Consider the following 5,939-nt stretch of genomic DNA (forward strand, 5'->3'; position numbering starts at 1 on the left):
TAACAGAATTTGAATTGGAGTACTATTGCCTTGAAACAGAATAACTTTCCTTCTGAACAACCTCATATGTGGAAGCATAAAATGTCATGAGCAATTCTATAAATGTAAAAGTAGACTATCAACAAATGAGACTGAGAAGCACAGCATGACCTCCATGCATTGTAGAAATATCGATTTTTATTTAATTTTAATTTGTATTTAAAGGACTTTGAATATTTTTATGTTCTATATAGCACCTGCAACTTGACACTCCTTCAAACTACTAAATCTAAATTCTAGTCCTTGTAGAGATTATTGCTAGTCCCCAAGTGTTAGGGATGAATTATGTTCCTCCAAAATTCACAGGGTGAAGTCCTGACCCCAGTGCCTCCGAATTTGACTGTATTTGGTAACAGGTCATTTTAAGAGGTGATTAAGATAAAAATGGGGTCATGTGTGTGGGCCCTAATCCAACATGACAGTGGCCTTATGAGAGAGGATTAGAACAGACACAGAAGACTTTGTGAAGATATGGGGAGAAGATGGCATCATCAAGCCAAGCAGAGAGGTCTCGGAAGAAACCAATCCTTCAATCTTTTGATCTCAGACTTTGAGCCCCTAGTACTTTGGTTTAGCCACCCAGTCTATGGTCCTTTGTCATGGAAGCCCTCACCAACTAATGCAGAAAGTCACACAGACCAGTGGGGAAGAGGCAATAAGCACAGGGGATGCTAAGACAGCTTCTTTCAATGATAAATCCCTTTTCCCAGAACAATTTGTACCTGTCTTTTTAAAGTAGCTATTTGCACCAGAAGAGAGGATAATGAATCTTCAAATTTCAAAGATGTTCATTTATTTCTGTGCAACTGTATATGGTCCCAAAGTGACAGTCATCCTTCTGAGAGTCTCCTGTCTTCTAGATAGTAATGGCCCATGCTAATCAAAGCTGTGCCCAGGCAGGGACACCAGTTTGGAGAGATAAATGCACAGACAGGCCTGGCATCTGAGCCCCAGCTGAGCTCCCACGTAAGTATTAGGAATAGGAGCAGGTAGCCCCCAGGACATGGATGGAGGCCAGCCAGATGATGAGATGACCTCTGGGATTCTGTAGCCACAGTGAGCCTGATATGGAACCAGAGCAGGGGCTGGCAGAAGACCCTTATGGGCAGGAAAAACTGCTCATGCTGACCATGAAGGAGAAGGCAGGCTGTGTGAGAACGCCTGGATTTCCAACCAGAACTGGGTCAGGGGCCAGGCTGATCACACACAGGAGGCCTGGCTTGGCCAGTGCCCTATTTTGAAGACAATATAGCTCACTACTAATTATTCTTAAAAATAAGTGTTTGATGGCTAGATGAGTACTTTTCCAGAAATTCATTTTGTGTGTATAGGCTAGAGGCTCCTAACGCTCAGTGGAAATTTTAGAGAAAAAAACTAGAATTCATAGCTGAAGATGCATTAGGTGCTCAGGCTGAGGAGAAGAATTAATCATCTCAGAACTCTATTCCCTGGCAGCCAGTGTGCTGCTGGCATCACTGCATACAGGTACCCGAACTTTTTCTACAATAAAACCTTATTAATTTGAAATCCATGGAACAAAAAGAAAAATTCTCCAACCCCCACTGGACTTTGCATTTACTGGATTCAGCTTATCTCAGCACTTTTATTAAACAGTCATAAGGCATCTTGTTGGTTGGGGATTGCAGTGGCTTTGAAATAGTCGCTATTTTTAATTAAGCACCATTGAAATAATGAGGTTTTATTGTAATTTGGTATGATTTAATTAACTCTAACTTTGTGTTGGTCCTTAAACCTCTTCATCTCAATTGAGGAGCCCCCTGGCTGCCTGCTTATTTCCTAGGACACTGGGGCCTCTCTGAAGGCTGCCTTACTCTACCATTCTGGGCAGCAGAGGGGATCCCCACTTTTGCTTGGAGGCCTATGGGGTTACCTGATTTTTCTGGTTTCCTTTTTGTATCTTACTTGCCATTACTGCCTACTACATGTTTAGAAAGCAGCTGTCACCTTCCCCTCTTGCTGGGTCCCCTGCCTGACCTCCATACCCCAGGCTCTGGGGCTAATCACCCTATTCCTTTGGCTTTTGCTTTTAGAGTCTGCTCCCTCTTCCTTCCCAGAGCGTTCCACCTCAGTGGTCAGGGCTCTTTGCCCCTCTTTCCTGTCAGTTCATTCTCTTTCCAACCAATTCTCATTTTTCTAAAACCCTTCCATAGCTCCCCTTTGCTGGCCATGGTTGTCATTGGTCACTGAGCCCCAGGAATTGGCAGAGGCACCTTGGAGGTAGCTGTGGGAGGTGAGGATGAGAGGATGGAAAGACGGAGGGGTCCCAGGCAGGTGGCCTGGTTCTTCTCACCTCTGCTTTGCCCACCACTGCCCAGCTTTCCTCTGATTATAAAGGAAGCTTCTGGGTAATATTTATGTGGAAACAAAAGGTTACTGTTGCTAAAAACAAGTTAGAAACCACTGAACCACTCAGTGGGCCCCGTGCCCTCAGCTGAACAATGGAGACTGGAGAGACACCCCAGAGCCAGCTCTCTGCTTCCCTCCACTTCTCCTTCACTCCAAAGCCAACTCAGCCGGGGGGCCCTGAAACATCTTGTCACTTCCCACCTTTGTCCCTGTGGTCCAAGGCTGGCTCAGATCCCTGGGGCTGTGGCCCCCCAATTGCCCTCTTTCGTTCCGCAGCACCTAACTTTTCTCTGTGGCCACAGGCGACTGGACCACGGGCCCCTGACGTGAGCAGATCTTCGGGTCCTGGTGCAGAAACACGGCCCACCATGGTGAGTGGAATTGCCACACAGATGATGAAGCCACTGGGGGATTGTGGCTAGCGCTGGGGTTGAAAAGCCCAGTAGAATCAGGAGCCCCTTGTTGGTCAGAGTTAAGGGGCTGAGGTACAGGGGCCAACTAGGAAGCTGGTCAGCAGAGGCAGGAGAGTGAGGAGGATGGCTGGGCACTGAGAGCCCTGCTCTTGCAGATAGCCCCTGCTCCCCCACCTTTCCTCTGTGAGACCCACTTAAGGCAAAGCTTTCCCTTTGGGAGCTGTAGGAGGGGACTCCACTCCTTCCAACAGAGAGGCCAGGTCGTACCTTCTGACCTGGACCTTGGGGACAGGGCAGACATGGTGTCTTACTCAAACTTTATTCTGTGCAGCACATAGCACGGCCGCATGGGAGAGACACACATCCTTTTCCCCCTCCAGTACCTGGTGGGAGCCTTGGTTACCCTCCTGCCTGTCTTGAAAACATGGTATGTTTGAGTTGGATTCCTGTGTGCACAGTCCAGCCTGGGCAGGGAAGGCTTTAAACACATGGCACTGCACACCCTCTAGGAGAACCACAATCAAAACCACAGTAACAAGTGTTGGTGAAGGTGTGGAGGAGTTGGAGCACTTACACAGTCCTGCTGGGGATGGAGAAGTTTAGTCACTGTAGAAAATAATCTGGCCATTTCCCAAAAAGTTAAACATGGAGTTGCCATATAAATCAGCATTTTTCTAAATAAATTTTTCATATAAATTCTCATTTTTCTAAAATGACACTTCTAGGTACATACACAAGACAAATGAAAACACGCCACATGAAAACGTTCCTAGCAGCATGAGCTGTGGTAGCCCCAAAAGAGGAAACTATCCAGAAGCCCACCAACTGATGAATGGATAAACAAAACCTGGTCTGTCTGCATAATTGAATATCTTTTGGCAGTAACAACAAAAGGAAGTGGGACTGCAGGCTACCACAAGGACAAGGCTTGAAGACACTGTGCTAAATGAAAGAAGTTGCTTACAAAAGACCACAGATGATTCCATTAATATGAAAAATTCAGAATAGGAAAATATGAAGAAACATAAAGTAGATTCGTGATTGCCAGGGCCTGGGGGAAGGGAGGTTGGGGAGTGGCCGCTAATGGGAACTGGGTTTCTTTAGAGGTACAAATGTTTTGGAATTATAGTCATGGTGGCTGTGCACCCTTATGAGCAGACAAAAATGCTGAGTTGTAGATTTTTAAATGTGAATTTTATAGTATATGAATCACAACTCAACAAACAACCCCCAACAAGATCTTCAATGAGTTAAGATCTAGGCACTAGGCAGCAACAAACACCAACATGGTGGAAAGAGAGCCCTACGTTATGAGCCTGTGTTGAAGAGAGGACCACAACCTGTGCAGAGTTCTGCCAGGGCAGTGCCTGATCTGCTCAGCCTCAGCTCTGGGAGCGGCTCCCAGGGAACAGGGAGGCAGAGTCACATGCTCAATGGCATCACTAGCATGAAGGCCAGACTACCCCAAACCCCGCAAGATAAGCCACCAGAGACTTCAACACATTCCACAGGAAAAATAAAAAGAGATTGAGAGAAACCTGTGCATTAAAAGAGACAAGAGGCAATTCACCCAGTAGCTGTATGTGGACCTTATATGATTATATGATTCAAACAATCTGTTAAAGAGGTAATTATGACTTTTGACACGTTTAGGAATTTAAACACTATCAACTGTTTTCAGATTTGAGAAAGGTATTTTTGTGCTGTTTTTTTTTTTTTTAAAGACTCCTCATTTGTTAGGATTATTAAAATACAGTAAAAACGAGAGATGCTTGGGACTTATTTCCAAATAATCAGGAGTGAGGGAGCTGGTGGGGGTAGAGTTAGAATGAGATTGCCCATAAGTAGATGATTGTTGAAGCTGATGATGGGTATAGACGGCTCTTAACATGTTCTAACTCCTTTTGTAGATGTTGGTGTGAAGAGAGAAATCACAGGCAAAGTGGGAGTCTGAAGTGGGCTATTAAGTCTAACACTCACTAATAGTTGATGGCCAAATTCACCTTGGCTGGTTTGTCTGCGTCCAGTGTCTCCGCCACCCCACCTGGTGGGTCAGTGGGCCCCTTTGCGGAGAGAGCACTTGCAATGGCTGTGACTCCCCTGGGCCTGGCCTCAGAACAATTTCCAGATGACTGTAGTTAGAAGGTTGTCATTTGTGGACCAAGGCAGGAAGAATTCCAAACAATCCCATTACTGGAGCAATTCAGAAAGCAGAGAGCAGCCATGTACAAGAAGGAGGAAGGAGGAAAGCCTTCCAAATTAAGAGTTCCCTGCAGTTTTGGGAAAAGAGAGTTGACTTGTGGATCAGAGGCTGGGGAAAATTCTAGCAAGGGAGTTTGAAGTGAATTAGAAGGACAGATTAAATCATGCAAACATCTTTGAATGTGTTTCTTAATTAAAATTAAGGAGTTGTGCTTCTCCCTTGCTCAGAGCTGACTTCCTATGGAATGGCCAATGATCTAACCCAAGGTCACTTACAGGCTGGTTGTTTTAGAACAAACATTCCCACAGAAACAATGTTATAAGCAATGGTTGGGTGCTCAGTTTCTTCCTTAAAGTTTTTTTTTTTTTTTTTTTTTTTTTTTAGCCAGTTTAAATGCTGAGCATTTGCACGTGAGGTAGGAAAGACATCTTTAAAGGCCTGAGAGTTTAGATAAGGTTAAGCTGTATGTCAGGGCAGTCAGGATGTACATCCTCAGGAATCAACAGTAGAATCCCAAGGAGGGAGGGAGCCCTTCCAGTTGGTGGTCAGAGAAGCAGTGAGATCTGAGCTGAGTTTTTAGCAGTAGGTAAATTTCAGTGACAGGAGACAACCTTCTCACTTTGTGTGTGGGTTGTACTGGGGATTACACCCATGAGCATTCTACTTCTTAGCTTCACTCCCTGCCTTTCTTTTCTTTACTTATTATTTTTTATTGTTGTTTTTAGTTGTAGATGGACACAATAGCTTTATTTTATTGTATTTATTTTTATGCACTGCTGAGGATCAAACCCAATGCCTGACACGTGCTAGGCAAGCACTGTACCTCTGAGCCCCAGCCCCAGCCCCCATTTCCTGCCATTTTTTTAAAAATATTTTTTATCTTGAAACAGGGTCTTTCTAAGTTGCCCAAGCTGGCC

Source organism: Callospermophilus lateralis, chromosome 3, assembly GCF_048772815.1.
Source record: "Callospermophilus lateralis isolate mCalLat2 chromosome 3, mCalLat2.hap1, whole genome shotgun sequence".
Taxonomy (NCBI): Eukaryota; Metazoa; Chordata; class Mammalia; order Rodentia; family Sciuridae; genus Callospermophilus; species Callospermophilus lateralis.